Raw genomic sequence first — 20,283 nt, 5'->3', positions numbered from 1 at the left:
ACTGAACCTTAGCCAAGGTCTCAGAGGGGGTACTTGGCTGCTTTGGCCTGGACCCCAAGGTACCTAGATGCCCCAGGGAAACTTCCATTCCCAGGGCTTAAGATCAACAGTAGAGTGGCGGTGCATTGATCCCAAACCTCCTCCAGGAATCGGCATCAATGCTGGTGCCTGACCACTGGGCAGTTGAAGAGAATAGAGTAGCTGTTCTAGGATGGATGTGCTGGTCCCGGTGACCTCAATGTCAATGCTCAGAGGCCCTGCAGCACCTTTTCCAAGGCCTGCTGGATCTTCTTCTCCAACTCCTCCTTGGAAAAAGTCAAAGCCAACACCAACTTGGAGGCAGGTAGGGTGGTCATATCCTCCTCAGTATTAAGAGATGTATTGGTGGCTGACACCAGGAACTTCAGAAAATGTTGCAAATCCTGGGACTTTTGAGAGGATGACATCTCCTCACCATGAAGGGGAGGTGTGTTTCTAGGCTTCACACAGATGGAGGCTGATGCCAATGCTTCTTTGGCTTCTCCTGATGCCCAGAATCAGAACTCTGCAATGCCTCATCGCTGTCTTTAATTGGGAAGAGTCAGATGATGGCCTGTCTCTGGGTTGTCTATCAACTCTCAGCACAGAGGGAACCAACAACTTCCTCAATGCAGATGACACTTCCTCCACCAGTGCAGCTTCAAGGTCCTTCGATGTCAATGCCTCAGATATAGATGCTGGTGGATCAGACTTCCAGTGACTGAGGTGCTTCTTTATCAGTTCCAAACAGGTCCATCATCTTTTTAGGGTCATGGTTGTGCAATCATAACAACCCCAGACATTCTGCAATGCCCTCAGGAACAGGACATATCTATCACGAGGATCAATGATAGACATGACCCTGGTGCATTGGGGCTATCACTGGAACTTGCTAGAATGTTTGACTGAAAAGTAATGGAAACAAAATCAAGCTCGACAGCAGTGGTGATTGATGCCCACCAGGCAAATAGCATGTCATCCTGGTACCGAGGCAACAAAAACATTAAAATACTCGAAAAACTTATCTAAGGAAATCTAGCAGGTAAGAAGAATACAATACTGCAGGGCTCTGCAACAAAATAAACTTTTTCCAAAAAAGGCGAGAGAGGCCTAAATCAAGAGAAGTGAGGCAAGCCATGACCAGAGACTCCAGTGAAAAAGAAAGACTGAAGGGGCCTCTTCTATAGATGCATATGTTAGCATGATTAAGCATGCTCAGTGAAACAGTGTCAAAATTCTAGAAAACCTTGACACTATAGTTCTAGATGTGCAAGGACTGTCATCTTGTTTGTCCTTGCAAAACATAATACTATAAGATTACTAGGGCTCCCTGTGAGCATTGCAGCACATGTGTCAGCATGGCCATGCAACCTAGAGCTCAGGGAGTGGCCTACAGACCACTAAACGAGCAGACAAGCAGGCCACACGCAGAGTTGAGGTAGCAATGCTGGACTGGTAGGATCACAGCTGCAGCGGGACAGGAAAGGGTTGGGGACTAGTAGCGGAAAGATTGGTGGGGTTTCTGAGGCCCCAGCAACAAGAAGATAAGGTGGAGTCGGAAGGGTAATGTATGAGGGGGTGGGGGTGAGTTAGAGGAGAGAGAGCAAAAGAAGAGAAAGGGGGAATAAGTGGAAGTACTGAGGAAAGATATGCATACCACGTATACCACCCCTGCCCCAACACATACACAACCATCCCCCATCCCCTGACACACAAACCACACTCTCTACCCCATACCACTACTGCCACCATCACTGCCCCCACACAACATACACTGTTGGAAAGTAGAGACACTGTGGGGAAAAGTGCATATGCATGCCCCACCCTCTTTCACCTGAACATTCCCCATACACATATGGGAAGCAGTGAGGGGAGAAAGGTTGGAAAGTGGACAGAAGAGGAGAGTGCATGAGAGAAAGAGTGGACTTATACATTCCATCCCCCATACCCACCCCTCCTCCTCCCAACAAACATCTCCAATCCTGCACACAGAAGGGGGAGAAAACAAGTAGAAGCGATAAAGGGATGGGGAAGAGATGAAGTAGAGATAGGAAGTGGAGAACTAAGATGGAAGAGGACAGGAGAGGGATGGTGAGAGGGTAGGGGATAGATGAGTGTAAGGGGGCCAGTGCACACATATCCATATGTTCCAACAACCTTCCCCTCCCAACATATACACAAACCACTATCCCACTCCCCCCTATTCTTCCCATCCACCTATACATACATGCCTACAATACCTTCAACAATATACAACTCTACACCACTATCTCTGCCACATTTCTACATCTCCACCTGCCACACTTCCCCAACCCAGACACACACCACCCAATCCCGACTCACACACCCCATTATACCAGGCCCCAGTACTAACACTCCCACCTAACCCACCAAAGAGGGAACGAGGGACTGGAGTGTGCAAGGAGTGTGTCCCCAGCAAGCCTACTGATCCACACCTTGTGCGTGCAGATACACAGACATGTACCCCTATTCCATGACACCCACAGAGCAACTATATAATACACAGACACACCTGGCGCTTGGATAACAAGCATGCAGATCACAGTCATAAAACATGCTCTATGAAGTTGGCATGCAAATCTAAACTACTCTTTTTTGCAGTTCCCCTTAACATACAGGCATACACAGACAGAAGAATAAAAAGAAGGGGCGGGGTCATCCATTACATAGGTCTTTTCCCATCCATCCTTTCATTATATCAGCAAGCATCCAACTATACCTACAAAAGTCCTTTTATTACTGGTAACATATCCTGAAATCTTTGGACACCATACACTTTGAAACATTTACAAAAGCAATAAAAAGCTAACACATTTGAAAATATTTTTTTTGTATAATAGCCTACATAAAGACAACAAAAATTAGCTAGCTAGCTACCAAAAAAAATGTCCTTTTAGAAATTTGATCATTTTAATATTGATTCCTGTTCAAATACTTGTAAGTACCCAGCAGAACCTAATGGAGAAGTCCATTCCGAGTTGCTTTCTTCCCAAAGTAAGAGGTAGTGAACTCTAAATCTGACTATAATATTAATGGGCCTGCCCTCCAAATCTTGTTCTGACCTATCTTGTAACTATGAAATTAACCTTGACAACATTTTCATTCAACAAATTCCACAGTTTGTGTGTTGATAAACATTACCCACTTATACTTGTTTTAAATTTGCTATCAGTTTCATGGAGCATGCCCTAATCTTAGTATTATCTGAAAAAATAAGTAACCATTCCCTATTTACCTGTTCCAAGCCACATCTTATTTTAGAGATCTCTATCACATTCTCTCTGTCGCCTCTTCAAGCTTCTGACCTATATAGTTGCTCCTTCATAAGGCTGCAGGTTCCATACTCATTTTGCTGCCCTCTTCTGTACCTCTTCTAATTCTGCTATATGTTTTTTGATATGAAATAACCAGGAACAAATGATTTTCCATACTGGGTCATATCAAAGATCCATCAATCACAGTATCCCATTTCCAACAGTGGCCAATCCAGGTCACAGGTACCTGGGCAGGATCTCAAAAGTAAAGAAATTCCATGTTACTTATCACAGGGATAAGTAGTGGATTTCCCCAAGTCCACTTTATTTTATTTTTTTGTAATATATATTTATTATTGCTCACAATTTAACAATACCATAATGGCAACATCCAGAACATAACTGGCAAACATGCGAGGGTACACTTTTGATTTTGTGTTGCACAAAAAAACCAACAACGTAAACAGTGAATGAAGGGTATGACCTATCAAAAGCAGAGACAACTAAAAACTCGTTAGATCATACATACAGTGAAAATAATGGCTTCATTCAGAGCAAAATATGTCTTATCCCTTAGTCTCCCACCCCAACCAACCCTACCGAGAGAAACATATTCCCCCCTCCCCCCCACCCCGGGTGTGTCCTTAAAACTCTACTAAGCTACAGTGGGCTCCTGGGTTAGATACCTGCGCAGCGGAGCCCATAACTTCTCCATCTCCGTCTTACGTTTGGAGGAACTGCCTTGGCAACTTTGAAATTCTAATGTGTACATATGAACCAAATTCCGAAACCAACCCTCATGGTTCGGCGCACACTCTGAGGTCCATTTAGATAAGATGACCTTTTTACCCGCTAGACTTGCTTTCTGGAGAAATTGTAAGTAAGACATAGCGAGCTTTTTAGGTGCGTCAGATACCACTCCAAAAAGCCAGAGTATGGGTCCTGCTGGCAAGGGGGTTCCCAGCAGCTTTTCGCACGTCTCTCTTATGTCCGCCCAGAACTTCTGTAACACAGGGCAGTCCCAAAAACTATGCTCAAACATGCCCACCTGGGAGTTACATTTAAGACAAAGAGAAGACTTAGTGATCCCCATCCTGTACGCTGTATCTTGGGCTAAATAGAAATGTCTAAGGAATTTATATTGAAGTTCTCGGAAAGCTACACAAATAGACCAGTTAGGCAAAGTTTTAAAACCATTAAGGAACTCTTGTTCTGTGAGAGTGAAAGCTTCCCATCCTTCCCACCTTCGATAGGGCAGTGTATGGACATCATATTTCATATACGAATGAAGACTTTTACTATATGACGCTATCCATGGTCTAGTCGTGGGGGAAGTAAAGACCAACTCCAAAAGGTTCCAGAATGGGCGAGACATCTCGAACTCACGTCCCCTTGCCCTTAAGAAGCTACTGAGCTGCATATAGGCATACGTATCAGTTGTTGGCCAGCATAAACTTCAACCTGTAGTTCTGCAAAGGTTTTCAGGTGTTCGGAACCCTTGATATAACATTGATAGACCCATATCAATCCCTTACGTTTCCACCTATGAAACACTGAGGCAGTAGCAGCGGGTGGAAACAGCGGATTATCACAAATGGAGAGAAGAGCAGTCAACTTCGAAGATAATCCCCCTTTAGTACATATATAGGCCCAGGCCCTCCTGCAAGTCTGAAGGAGAGGGTGTGCCTGTACATCCAGTGGTATCTCCTTCTTCGGGACCTGAAGTAGATAATTCAAAGAGCCCACTCCCCACCATGCCCTAAGGGAAACAGACGGCGTATAATATGATGACCCTGCAATGAAATCCCTGATATGACGTAAGGCGCACGCTAAATTATATAGTCTTATATTCGGGCAACTGAGGCCCCCCTTGGAGATCGGTTGCATCAGGGTAGAGAGAGCTACCCGGGCCTTCTTGCCATTCCATATAAATTTACGGAATATCTGATTTACCCTCGCATAATCCTTTGCTTTGAGCCACAATGGGGCCATTTGAAAGATATACAACCACTTGGGTAATATCATCATTTTTATCAACTGAATCCGACCAGACAATGATAAGGGTAAACCTTGCCATTTGCAAAGAAGGCGAGAGGAGGTTTGCAACAATGGTTCAATATTTACCTTGTAAAACTCTGAAAGTACTGCCGGTATTTTAATGCCCAAGTATTTCATCGTCTGATCCACCCACTTCAACGGGAAAGGGCCCTGCCAATTAGGTCTCACCCTATTACCGACATCTAAAGCCTCCGATTTGTCACGATTGATCTTTAGGCCAGCAAAACTACCATACCTAGTTTGAATATCTAGTAACGGGCGGAGGGACTGCTGCGGGTTAGTAAGAAATATCAATATGTCATCCGCAAAAGCGGCGATTTTAAATGGACGCAACCCCTCTCCAAAGCCCTCTATCTCCGGTGCTGCACCAATTTTCCGTAATAAGGGATCGATGGCGAAGATATACAGCAACGGAGATAAAGGGCACCCCTGTCTGACCCCCCCCGCTGTATAGGAACAGCTCCCGATTTGGTCCCATTAGCCACAATATAAGAGGTGGGGTCCTGGTACAGTAAGGCAAGATATGTCAGAAAGTTCCCCTGTATCCCATATCGTTGGAGAACGGAAAATAAGTATGGCCAGGCCACTCGATCAAAGGCCTTTTCTGAATCGAAACCTATGGCCAAGGCCGGTGTTTTTAAAATAAGAGAGGCAGACATAGCTGACAGTAACCGTATAATATGCCCGCAGGCAGGTCTATTCTTAACAAATCCCACCTGGTATTCGGAGATCAGCTGCGGGAGCAAGTGGCTTAATCTTTCTGCTAAAATTTTGGCTAACAATTTAAGGTCACAGTTTAAGAGAGATATAGGTCTGTAGGAACTTGGCAGCATCGGGTCCTTCCCTGGTTTCGGTAAAACCGTAATATGCGCGGTATTAAAATGCTTCGGGAGGCGTTTGGTAAGAACGCCTGTGTTGTAAAATTGGGTCAACGGGTCACTAATACGATATTGCAATAGTTTATAAAAATCAAACTAAAAGCCATCCGGCCCTGGGGCTTTCCCCGGTTTACTGGTAGAAATGGCGCTCAGGACTTCTAAAGCCAAGAGGGGACGATTAAGAAATTCCCGCTGTGAAGTCGAGAGCGACGGGAGATTAAGCCCTTTAAAAAAAATCCTCCTCTTCGCTCGCGTCTCCCCGCGTATCATCCGTGTATAGTGATTCGTAGAACTTTTGAAAAACTGCACAGATTTCCCTCCTGGACGTCACTAAATGCCCAGCGCTAGTTTTCATAGCGGGAATGAACGTTTTCCCCCTATGAGTACGCACTAAATTAGCCAGTTGTTTGCAGGCTTTATTGCCAAATCTAAAGAAATCCCTTTCTGCTACTTGGAAGGCTTTCTGCGCTCTTTGGTGCAACAGGCCATTTAATTCACTTAAAACTCCAAAGTAGGCCTTGCGTGTTTCCTGGGAGGGCCGGGGTAGTAGGGCCCTTTTCAGGATGCCCAGTTTAGTTTCCAATTGCAAAATCTTAGAATTTAATTTTTTCTGATGAGTTGCTACAAAGGAGATGACTTCGCCCCTCAACACAGCCTTAGCTGTTTCCAAGTATAATTGGGGGTCGTCCAAATGCTGACTGTTAAAGGTGCGAAAATCATCCCACTTCTGAGAAAGGAATTTCTTAAAATCCTCATCATTTCTAAGAAAACTGGGAAAACGCCAGAACTTCTCGTCCGGTTCTCTGTTATGGAACCGCAAATCAATCCATATCATGGCATGGTCCGATACCGTTTGTGGGCCTATAACCGCCGCAGTAAGAGCATGAAAGCCATCCCTGGGAACCAAAATATAATCGATACGCAAGAGGGTGAGGTGTGCTCTGGATACATGTGTATAATCACGCTCTGTGGGATGCAGTGTGCGCCATGTGTCTAGCAGGGCAAACTCGGCGCATAAAAAGGGGACCCCCTTACTCTCGTGAGCGTGGGTAAGATGACCCTCAGGAGTTTTATCAAGAGTGGGGTCTGCCACATAATTAAAGTCACCCGTTACTATGACATAACCTTTAGTGTGTTTCCACTAATTGTGACAAGATATAAGTGTAAAAGGAATGAGAGTAAGCATTAGGAGCATATAAGCAACAAAGGGTGATATCTGAGCCCTGTAAGTTTCCTGTGATCAAGACCATTCGCCCATCGGGGTCAGAGATAGTATTATAATGTTTAAAGTGGCATTCTGGTGAACTAAAATAGCTACTCCCCCCCTTCTTCCCTTGTGCTGGCGTAAACCAACAAGATCCCACCCAGTTGCGCTGTAACCTTTGACTTTCAGGGGCTGTAAGATGGGTCTCCTGGAGACAGGCTATGGTGGGATGAATTTTCTTAAGTTGTTGCAGGATCTTGTACCTCTTAATCAGGGAGCCTAGACCATTCACATTCCATGAGACAATTCTAATGCGATCTCCCATGATAAGAAATATTAGAGATCTTACCCTGCTTGGACCCTCTCATGACAGTATATTTGGATGCCCTGACCCGGTGAGCGGTACTCTGAGCTCCCCTAGGACCAGAGAAGGTGCGATCATTGAGAAAACATGAGAACCCAGTCCCAGGGACCTGTAAGTAAAATGTAAGCCAAGCTTGCAAAAACAGTAACTCCCAACCTATCTGTAGCTTCCTTTTCAGACAACCTTTAGGACACACATTCCTTTACCACCCACCCCTCCCTCCTGCCCCCCTCCCCTCCTGCCCCCCCTTTACCCTCCCCCCCTTTCCCCACCAGGACATTTACCCACAAACAGTCACACAACTTTAAGAACTTATAATCCCCAACAGGGGGGTTAGAGATCACGATATATGTGGTCGGGTGCCACAATCATAGTACTAAGCTCTGCCAAGTACAGCTCAGTTATTGTATCCGGCACTCTTTCTCCTGCAGAATCAGCTGGACTAGCTCAGGATGAACCCAAAAGTACCATATCCCAAAATAAATCTGAACCCCTTCAGGCTCAGCAGGCATTTTCAAATAGTCAGACAAAGTTTGCCGATCTTGTCCAGGGACCGCATCGTCATCCGCACTCACAAGTGCTCAGCGTTATAGACCTGAACGATCCGTACCAACAGCTGGGTCCACAGAATCAGTTTTGGCCCATGTGCGTCCAGCCAGAGGGACATCTCCGGTTTACATGGCCCCCAGCGCCTGTGTCATACCCGCGATGTTATCTATGCAATAAGCCCCATACAAACTGCAGGGCAACTTCCAAACACTCGGTCGTCCCTCCCGGCAGAAGCTGAGATTCCAACCGTTGTCAGGCTATGCGCGCTTTTCATTTTATGTAGTCACCTTAGTGCTCCCGACCTCTGTCTGGAGCCGGGGCTCAGAGCAGTCCAAAAATAGAAAAAAGAACAAAACCCCAACTCTGACATTCTGTGAAACAAATCATGTAAAATCGAAACGTTGTACATTACCAAGTCCCGCACTCCACGAGCCCGGCTACTCTGTAGACGCCATGTTTCCAAACATGTGCTTTCACTACCAGCACACAAAATGGCCTCTCTGCCTGCACGCATTCAGTTCATGTGCGCAACGTAGAAAGCTTGTGCGTCTGCCAGTGTATCACAAAAGATGGTTTGATTGTCGTGCCATATTTTTAGTCGTGCCGGGAATTGCAAGGAGAACTTGACCTGCTTGTCAAAAAGTTTGGAGCAAATCGGTGAAAACTCTCTTCGCTGACCAGAGACGAGGGCAGAATAATCTTGAAATATTCTGACTCTACCAGCCTCATAACTGAGATCCGGATTCTTCCAGTACGCTTGTAATATAGCTTGTTTGTGAGTGAAGTTTAGGATTTTCGCTATGACTAGGCACGGTCGGCGATCCCCTTCCTTTCTCTGACCCAGCCTGTGCGCTCTTTCAATGCGAAAAGTCGGTGCTATCTCCGGGATGTGCAGGGCATCCGGTAACCAGGATTCTAAAAAGGAGCCCAGATTCCTTTCCAGTAACGTTTCTGGCAGACCCAGGAGGCAGATATTAGATCTCCTTGCTCTGTTTTCCAGATCATCTAGTTTGGATGTGTGAGCTGCTACTTGTTTTTCAAGTGCTTGTATTTTGGAAGTTAGAGCCAGGTTGTCATTCTCCAAAAGGCTAACCCGCCCTTCCACCCGCTCAAATCTCGGGTTAATTTCAGCTAGGTCCGACCGTACCTCTGAGATTTGAGTGGATATGGCAGCCAGCTTTAAATCCAAGGCTTCCATGAGCAGGGATTTGATCTGTTCCGATGCCGCGGGAGACAAGTCCGAGGACTAACAGGCCCCGTCGTCTGCGCCATCTTGGGTCCGCCGGTTTAGGCTTTTCTTTCTTCCCAGCTTTAATTGGCATCCCGGGAGAGGACTTCTGCATATAACGTAGTGATGGACATGTATCTTAATACCGACTGTAGTGCCTAGGAAGAGTTTTGGCTGGTAAGTTATTCGCGAAATACACTTTGCAGATTGTGGCACCCGGAGCCCTCCTGCTCACGTCTTCCTCCGCTCACCACATCACGTGATCTCCCAAGTCCACTTTAATAATAGCTTATGAACTTTTCCAACAAAAGGGTGGCTATGAAAAATACCTACACAAAATGTTTGATTCATACAAAAAAGTGTAAGGGAAAAAATATACAAAACCAAAGCTTATAGAAAATGTATCTGAAACACTGCCCTTCATTTTGACTGTGACCCTTACAGAATGTCCATTTAACAATGTCCCTCTCAATGAAGCTGCTTGGCAAAACATTGTGTTGGGGGACGCAGCTATGATCCATCAACCTGCCCTAAAAGAGAACCAAGAGCCGAGACTTGTACCCGGAGAGAACTGAAAGACAAACCTTTGGAGAGGCCATGCTGTAGAAAAGATAGGAGATGGGAAACCGGGGCCTTGTGCGCCACGATGCCAGAATCCGCACACATAGTTTCAAAACACTCTCCAAACCCGTATGTAAGCGAGAGAGGTAGAGGTCTTTATGTGTGCGCAACAGTGTGGAATAACCTCCTCCCTATAACCTTTTTTTTTTTTTTACTCAGTCTCCGCCGCTCAAAAGCTAGGCCGCTAGACAAAAGCGATCCGCCTGATTCTAAAATACTGGATTTTGCCGAAGGAGGTTTGGGAGGTGACCAAGGCGAAGAGGATCGTCCGGAGGTTTACCAGGTCCGCCAACCATGGTCTTCGGGCCATTCTGGTGCCACGAGAATGACCGGCCCCTGTGAATTTCTATACTTCTGAGTACTTTCCCCACCAGAGGCCTGGGTGGGAACACGTAGAGGAGTATGTCGCAAGGCCAGGGTAGCACCAGAGCATCCACCCCTTCCGAGCCGTGCTCTCTTCTGTGACTGAAGAATCTGGGAGCTTTGGCATTCCGCAGAGTGGCCATTAGGTCACAGAGTCCCCCACTTGCGAACGAGAAGAGCCATCACCTCTTCGGACAATTCCCACTCTCCGGGGTCTAGGTGTTGGCAACTCAAGAAATCGGCTTGAACATTCTCCTTTCCCGCAATGTGGTAGGCTGCCAACTGAGTCAGATAACGTTCCACCCAGGAGAACAACTTGCTTGCTTCCAGGGCTACCAGGCTACTTTTGGTTCCACCCTGGTGATTGATGTAGGCTACTGTGGTGGCATTGTCGGAGAGAACCCGAACCGCTTGGTGATGGATCAAGGCAGGAATGTCTTCAGCACCAGGTGAACAGCTCGGGCTTCCAGGCGATTGATGTGCCATTGAGATTGAACTGGGTAGACAGACTGGCAAAACCGTTCCCCAGCCGGTGAGGCTGGCGTCCGACGTCACAATGATCCAATGAGGGTTTCTAGTTGTCGAGCGACAGCCACCACTGAAGGCTGGAGATGGCAAAATCCGAGTGTGGTAAAGTCGTCCGAAACTCCTTCGAGACCGGGCTTTCTGTAAAGGACGCATATTTTGCGAAGGCCCAGGAACCAAATCTATAGTTTGAAGCCATAGAACCCAGGACCTGTAGGTAAGTCCCGGGCTGTGGGCAAGGAGAGAGATAATAGATGTCGAACTTGAACTATGAGCATGAGCACCCGGCTCTCGGGGAGGAAGATCTTCACCACGTGTGTGTGAAACGTGTGCTCCTAAGAATTCCAGGACTTGAGACGGCTTGAGGCTGCTCCTGGAGAAATTGACTATCCACCGAGGAGCTGAGGAGCGACAAAACCTTGTTGACTGCTGGCCGCCACCACCACCACCATTACCTTAGTAAATGTGCGGGGGGGGGGGGGGGTGGCTAGTCCAAACAGAAGCACCCAAAACTGGTAATGATGCCCTAGGATGTTGAAGCGTAGGTACCTCTGATGTTCCGGGCAGATTGGGATATGGAGATATGCCTCCTTCAAAACCAAAGAAGCTAGGAATTTGCCGGATTGAACAGTCCCTGTGACTGATCGCAGGGTCTCCATCCGAAAATGGGGAATCTTGAGCGCTTTGACGACTCTCCTGAGGTCCAGAATCGGTTGAAAGAGCCGTCCTTTTGGGGACATTGAAGTAAATGGAATACTGGCCTAACCCTTGCTCCTCGGGAGGGACAGACACGATGGCTCTGAGTTGTTGCAGACTGTCCAGAGTTTGGCGCACCACATGCTGCTTCCGCAGAGGTCCGCATGGAGAGATCAGGTAGCAATCTGGAAGAGACCGAGCAAACGCTAAAGCCTATTACCTTGAGGACCCACACCAATTCGAAGTAATTTTGACCCATTCCTCGTGAAAAAGGGGAGAGTCGACCTCCCAGGTTGGTAACGGAGGAATGGGCTGGCCGCATCTCATTGGGAAGACTTTGGGGTGGATCCTTGGAGGTTTCCTTCTCAGAATGGTCGGCATCCACGAAAGAAATGAGACCACAATTGAGATCTTTTTTTTTTTTTTAATTTAAATTCTTTATTTATCATCTTTTCATTTACAAAAAGAATAAATCATATTGTAACGTTATGATGCACATTACATTGCAATTTAGATAATATATTACTTTCTTCCCAAAATCTATCCATCACCATCATATTGTTACAATAGTATAGTTTAAGCCATTATAATAAAGTAACTTAAGGAGAGAGGCAAGTGAACTAAAAAGAGATACTTAGAAAACTTCTTTTCAACATATAGGGCATTAACGTAGTTTCTCTCCAGCATTTAAATTTAACCCTTTACTCATTGGTGATATTGGCGAGGAAGTGGTAGGCTGTCTGGCCTCCACAAATTTCTTTAACTGATCAAACTGAAAAAACACAAAAACCTCATTGCCTCTTTTCAGTATACACTTACACGGGTAGCGCAGTGTATATGAAAAACCTAAATCTATAACTTTCTGTCGTAAAGTGAGGAATTCTCTTCTCCTTAATTGAGTGGCCTGGGCCACATCAGGAAATAACTTTACCGGCTGGTCGTAATAATTCACAGGAAATTTCCTAAAAATACTTTCATAATGGAATTTATATCTTGTTTATAAATAAAGGATGCCAAGAGGTACCCCTCTCTATAACATCCATATTTGAATTTTCCAAGAAGCTGGTAAATTGACTGGAAATATTCACTTGATTGTTCCTCCTACTGAAGCTCTCTTATTTAAAAAATAACAAGAATTATTGATGGAAATTTTCAGAAGAAAACGAGAGAGCTTCAGAGAGGAATCTTTTTAATGTTATAAAAGGGATTTCTCCCACTACTTTGGGGAAAATTTAGGAGCCTTATATTTAAATATTTTGCACTGTTTTCTATTGCTTCCCAATCTTCTTAACAGGATATATGATCTCTAAGCAAGTGTCCCATTAAAGTCCTGTATCACTTTAATTTTTATTTCTGCCACGCCGATTTGTTAGAATTTTGAGTCATTTGTTCTTGTAATTCCTCAATTCTCTGCTGAGAATTACAGGCAATTGAGTCCATTTTTCTTTCCAGTCTAATTCATGGAAGCCCCAAGCCCCACCATTACCTCCCAAATGTTCTCCAAGGAATGGTCTGCGGTTTAGCTGGAATAACCGTAGACTCACCTCCAGCCTCCGATGTCTTCTGGATTTGAATTTCTGCAGGTACCTTTTCTCTCTCCACTCCTCCGGTGCCCTGCAGCGTTCAGAGAGCCTTCAGCGCGAACTTGCTCCGAGGGAGTCTCCCCCTCCTGCTCCGTCGCTGCTTCCGCGTCATCAGCGGGCGTCAGAGATGGTTCAACCTCGGGGTCGCGCTGGGCTGGGGGTTGGCGCTGGTCAGGGCTTCAGGGAAGCTTCCTCCAAGAGAACTCCCCGTTCTCTTCCACAGGGTTCTCAACGGGCTCCTCAGTTCCCCGCACTTCTGGAGCGGACAGAAAGCGATCAATTTCGAGCTGCGTCAACGGTGGTAAGGATTCGGTGGGGTAAATCCTCACTTTACCTTTACGTTTTGCAGGCATAATAGTTTTTTCAGGAAAACAAATTCAAAATTGCAGCTCGAACGCTCCCTGCCTCCTGCTACGCCGCCATCTTGCCTCTCACAATTGAGATCTTGTGGAGGGGTTTCTTTGTGGAGCCCCCCGCGACCTGTTGAATCTGCACTACCCCTGAAACGAGAGTACGAAGGAATAAAGGGTCTGGAAGGTTTAGGGCGGTCCTCAGGAAGCTTATGAACCTTGTTGTCCCCTAGAGACTTGATAAGCTGTTCATGGTCCCTCCCCAAAGAGAAACTTACCCTTGAAAGGAAGAGTGCCCAATTGCGATTTGGAAGAGGTGTTTGCTGCCCAATTTCGCAGCCAGAGGAGATGCCTGGCCGAGACCGCCGATACCATGGATCTAGCCAGCACCCTGAGGAGATCATAGAAGACATCCGCACCATACGCAATTGCAGCTTCCAGACGTTCTGCCTGTTCCGCATCTGCAGACGGGAGGTCCTGGGTGCTGAGTAGTTGTTGAACCCACCTAAGAATTGCCTGCTGCACGAGATTGCTACAGACTGTCGCCTGAGCGCCAAAACTTCAAAAATTCTTTTGAGATGCACTTCCAATTTACAATCCTGAAGATCCTTCAAAGCCATCGCTCCCACCACCAGTATGGTGTTCTTTTTGTGACAGCGGCAACAGAAGCGTTCACGTTAGGGACCTTGAGCATCTCAAGACATTGGTCTGGGAGGGGATAGAGCTTGTCCATTGCTCTGCCCACCTGTAAGCCAGATTCAGGAGCTTCCCATTCTCAGAGTAATAACTGCATTAGCATAGGATGAAATGGGAAGGTACATGGGGGGGCTCTCAGTCCAGCCAGGACAGGGTCTACATTACTGGAAACTGGGGTACTTGCGGTTTCCTCCGGAGGGGCATCTATGCCCAGCTCGGCTAAAACAAAAGGTATGAGTGGGTCCAGCTCCTCCTGCTGGAACAAGCGTAAAACCCATGGGTTGTCCCCTTCGACTGGTGGATTCTGATTTAGAGAATCTGCATCTGGATTGGAGTCCAGAAGCTGAGGTGGCAGAGTAGCAGGATCTGGAGGGTCTGGTACCCCTGGTATGGTCCAAACCCAATTCGTCCCCTGAGAATCAGGGAGTTTGGGTCCCTGTTCTGTAGATACCCTAGCATCTTTGCAGGTGGAGAGCCTGTGGGGGGTTCCTCCTGCTGCAGTAAACTAGCGATGTAAGCCTTGTGTAATAAAAGGACAAAATCCATAGAAAAATGCTTAGGGGTTTTCCCTGGCATTGGGGGGAGGGGGGCATCGTGTTGGGGGTCAGGGACCACATCTGAAAGATCCACAGGGCTTAAATCCAGGGGAGATTGATGGAAAATCGAATCCCTTCCCCCGTCCGGCAAGGAATTAGCTGTGAGATCTGCAGACAAAATGGCCGCCGTTCCCACAGTTTGCAGGGACGGGGCCGGCCTAGCAGTGCACTTGCTGGCTCGAACGTGGGTAGCAGATTTCTCCGGCGCCGAAGAGGGCCCCTCCCCGCCGGGCAAACAATTAGCGCAAGCCCCCTTCATGGGACACGAGGCAGGCTCCCCCCGCATGCCACACAAAATGGAGATCGTGGCATCGTAAGAATGGGTTATTTATTTATTATTTTATTTATTATTTATATATACCGACATTCGATCTCAATTGAGATATCACACCAGTTTACATTCAGGTACTGTAGGTATTTTTCTATCCCCAGAGGGCTTACAATCTAAGTTTTTGTACCTGAGGCAATGGAGGGTAAAGTGACTTGCCCAAGGTCACAAGGAGCGACAGCAGGACTCGGGGGGGGGGGGGGGGGGGGGAACTGCTGCTGAAAATGGCAAAACCCTTCTATGCCTGGCTGCGAGCGGGAAAGGGAGCAAAAATGCTCTTGCTCTCTGCTCCTTCCCCCGAAGACTGTCGGCTCTTGTCCAAGGTACTCAGAATAAAGTCTGTAACTTTTTTGTTTTTTGTGCTTAAAGGAACAGGGGAATTTTGACTTCTCTGTTAGTAATAGACCCGAGGCATATAACTTCTCAGGGGTCCCAGCAGGGAAGGGACTGGACCACTGGTATCACCCTGGAGCCAGGCAATAGGTCACCGGGAAAGGGTCCTAGGTTGAAGAAATCAAGGGGAACCCCCCACCCCAGGCCCAAGTAAGAGCGAGGAGACAATTCTCCTGATGAACAAACATATATATATATATATATATTTTTTTTTATAAGACTGATTGAAATTTTCAGATATTTGCTTGATCCCTTAGAAATACTATCTGTGTTTATCAATCTCCTTGTTCTTTAATTTTTGACAATTGTAAAGCTCTGTCGCTAAGTTATGTTAAATGGAAACCGATGTGATGTTTTTCTAAATGAATGTCGGTATACAAAACGACATAAATAAATAAAATAAATAAATATAGAAAGAAGGAAGAAAAGAACTTCCTCAAACCAAGAAACTGGGAAAAAGAATGGGAACTGCAGGTTCTGCTATCTTCATCTGCTGGAGACAGAGAAATACTGAAGGGATACAGGGAGAGCACTGTCCTGATATAAGATACCCTTCGAGTTTTTCTCTGTCTCCCACTGTCTGGACTGATCCGGGTACATACAGGGAAGGTATTTTTGGCAACTGCTCCTTTCAGTTTTTTCCTAACCAATTTTCTCATTTTACCATAGCTTCCCTTTTGAAAGTTAAATGCCATCAAAGGTGTGGTCGCACCATAGAGTAATACAAAGGCATTATGATATTCTCAGTTTTACTCTCTATTCTTTTCCAAAAAATTCCAGTTTTTGCCACCTCCAGACACAGCTCAGGATTTTCAACTTAATGTCTGCATTTACGACTCCAAGATGCTTTTTCTGAGTGGTAATGCCCAATAGTTTTCTACTGTTCTTGTTTCCATTGTTATCTACTGTTCTATGTATAGCCCATGATCAATGTTCTATGTACAGCTCATGAGCAAAGTTTACCGTTCACTGTAAACCGAGGTGATCTGTATCTCATACAGGAACCCCGGTATATAAAACCCAATAAATAAAATAATAAATAATAAATAAATATGGAACCCAACATTGCAAATATACAGATATTTTTCCCTAGGCACTTACCTACATTAAATTTCACCTGCCATTTAGAGGCCCAGTTACCCAGTCTTGCAAAGTCCTGTAATTCCTCAGAATCTGCTCATCTTTTAAGAACTTTAAATAAATGTGCTATCTACAAATTTGATCTCTCATTACTCCCTTTTTCCAGTTCATTAACAAATATGTTAAACATCAGTCCCAGTTCAGACACCTAGGGCACTCCACTATTCAGCCTTCTCCATTGGGAAAGCAGATCAAAGAGTCCTACTGTTTCCTATCCTTTCACCAGTTACTAAATCCACAATACGATACTGTATGATTTTTTTAATTTCCAGAGTTCTCATGATAGACTTTATCAAATGCTTTCTGAAAATCCAGATACACTATTTCAGCTAGTTCATCCACAATCATGTTATTTACACTGTCAAGAAATTCTAATAGATTAGCAAGGCACCCTTTGCTAAATCCATGCTGGCGCTTCCCCATTAAGTGGTGCTTATCCATTTCCTCAATAATGTTGTTCTTAATAGCTTCTACCATTTTTCCCAGCACCAATGTTAGTCTCTGTAATCTGTAGTTTCCTAATCACCCTTGTAGCCCCTTTTTAAAAATTGGCATTGCACTGACTATCCTCCAGTCATACTAACTGATGGCAGACAGACCAAATCTGCCCATCCAGTCTGCCCAACTGTGATTCTTTTACTTTGAGTAGAGAAGCATACAAATTCACACAGAGAAATTCACACACTAAACCTATCACCAGCTTCCCACCCCCTCATGTCTTTCACTTGAACTTTCAGCCTCTTTCCTACCACTGTATTCCATAATCAATCCCAAGCATGCCCAGAATTGGTTAGAAAGGCAGTATATTAAATCTTAAACTGACCTAACCAGAATCTTTTAAAGTACTGGCCTCCACCTCTAAACTGGTAGGCCATGTCAGACGTCATCATCCTTCTCTATGATTCTTACAAGATCCATAACCAGGTCCCCCCTTCCATATCTTATGACCAATAATGCACAATGCTACCAAAAACATTCTGCTTCCCCATGTTCATTGAATTTTGTGTTTTAACCAAGGTTACTACATGCAGGTTAACTCAATGCCTTCTTGGAAGACTGATGCAGCTATACCATTGCTGATTAGAGTTGTAACTATTGTTCCATTCTAAGAATTCCGATGCAGTCCTGTCACTACTGCTGTTTGGGTTGTAACACCTCCCCCTGCAGATTATTCTAACACCTTCTTGGAAGCCCACTATAGTTATATAATTGCTATTAGGGTTAAAGCTAGCACTTTGTGCAGGTTTCCTCTTTTCAATATTCAAGGCTTTAGTGTCCACTATTCCTTCACTTTTTGAAGTTAGAACATTTTGAAGCCCATTTAGCTTCTACTATTTCAGGAGGGCATTCCAAGCAGCCACAACACTTTCTCTGAAAAAAATATTTTCTAACATTGTTCCTGAGTCAATCCGCTTTGTGTTTCATATTATGACTCCTGGTTCTACAGCTTGCTTTCCACTAAAACAAAGAAATTCCAGGATCGTGGGAATTTTGACTTGCCACGGAAGGATGTCGCGGTCTTTGCACCAAGCTTCAAATATTCTCCATATTCGTATGTAGGTCAGTGATGTGGAGAACTTGTGTGCTCGGAGCAAGGTTTCAATCATCGCCCTCGAGTATCCGCTCTTCTTCACGCATGTCCTATCAATGGCCAGACCGTAAGAGAGAATAGAGTTGGGTCTTCGTGGAGGATTGGGCCATGCTGGTGCAGATCCCCGTGTGGGGGTAGAGGGAAAGGGCTCACCATCACGAGTCTTCGCATGTTTGCGTACCGCGGCCTTCGTGGTCAGTCTGGGGACACTAGAAGTATTAGCCCTCTGTGGTTTTCTATCTTGCGGATGATCCCGCCCAGTAGTGGCCACGGGGGGAGGGGGGGGGGGGAGGAAGGCGTATAGCAGGTTTTCCTGTGGCCAGGTCTGGACGAGGGCATCGATCCCTTGGGATTGTGGTTCTCGTCTGCAACTGAAGAAGTTGGGAACTTGGGCATTGGACCGGGTTGCCAGGAGATCCATGGCTGGGGTTCCCCAGCAGTTTACTATCAACTGGAAGGCTGTGGTCAACAGCTTCCATTCCCCTGGGTCTAGACTTTCTCTGCTGAGGTAGTCCGCAGTGACGTTGTCTTTTCCCGCAATGTGGGCGGCTGAGATCCCTTGTAGGTTTGCTTCCGCCCACACCATTAGGGGACCTATTGGAATCTCAGATATTGGAATCTCAGATATTGTTTTAAAATGGTTTACATAATTTCTTAATAACCGATCTTTCCAAGTAAAAATAAAAAATTCTCTATCCGCAAAAATTCCACTTCAAACACGTGTTCCTCAGGGATCAACTCTTTCCGCAACTCTTTTCAAATTTATCTGGTGCCAATTTGTCATCTTCTTACAGGATTAGGATTGAAATATTATGTATATGCAGATGATATTCAGTTTTTAGTACCCATAGAGAATGATTTTGATTTTACTTATGAATTAATAACTATCTATTTAAAGGCTATAAAACAACCACTATCACAAATGAAACTAATATTGAATATGGAGAAAACAGAAATAATACTTCTAGAAAGAAAATCCCTACAATCGAACATTCCTGTATTTAAATTTGAAAATATCAATTTAACTCCTTCTCTATTTTCCAGAGATCTCGGAGTAATAATTGACTCTGAATTAAATATGAAAAAACATATTTCGACCAAATTAAGGGACGGTTATTTTAAATTGTTAGTGTTGAGAAGATTAAAACCATTATTAGAACCATCTGATTTTAGATCCGTCCTTCAAGCCCTTTTATTGCAAATCTGGACTACTGTAAACACCCTTTACTCGGCCTCCCTCAATCGACCATCAGACCTCTACAAGTATTTCAGAATACAGCCGCTCGAATTTTAACAGGAAAAAAGAAGTTCGATCACATTACTCCAGTATTGAGTGCTTTACATTGGCTTCCAATCAGTTCAAGAATATTCTTTAAAGCTGCATGCATAATACATAACAATCTACGGAGAAAGGACTGAATGGCTCAACACAGAATTGCAATTAAACATTCCACAGAGAGACTTAAGATCAGCTAATAAAGGACTCCTGTCAATACCATCAATCAGGTCAGCGCATCTTAGTCACGTTAGAGAGAGAGCATTGTCAATTGCAGGTGCAAAATTATGGAATACACTCCCAGGTCATTTAAGAACGCAACAAGAAAAAAGCACATTTAAGGCAGAATTAAAATCATGGCTGTTTAACACAGCCTACATTGGAACTGAGAAACAGACAGTCAGTTAAATTTAACATCTATCAGTGGCCTTACTCGAAACCATCAATTAATTCTGGAAACATAAAGCTTTGTTTTTAGTATTTAATGGCTCAATATTCATGTATATATATTTTATAGTTTAATTAATAGTTTTTAGCTGTTTTTCTTTTAA

The 20,283-nt window shown here is 45.0% G+C and overlaps 1 protein-coding gene across 1 annotated transcript in view; it reads right to left on the bottom strand.

Moving 5' to 3' along the window:
• The window catches only part of LOC115092515 (lysine-specific demethylase 6A-like), a 716,945-nt gene that overhangs the window by 256,982 nt on the left and 439,680 nt on the right, over positions 1-20,283 (bottom strand).

Source organism: Rhinatrema bivittatum, chromosome 5 (assembly GCF_901001135.1).
Source record: "Rhinatrema bivittatum chromosome 5, aRhiBiv1.1, whole genome shotgun sequence".
Classification (NCBI taxonomy): Eukaryota; Metazoa; Chordata; class Amphibia; order Gymnophiona; family Rhinatrematidae; genus Rhinatrema; species Rhinatrema bivittatum.
Note: the sequence above shows the minus strand (reverse complement) of the source record. Positions and strands in the feature narration are given on the sequence as shown.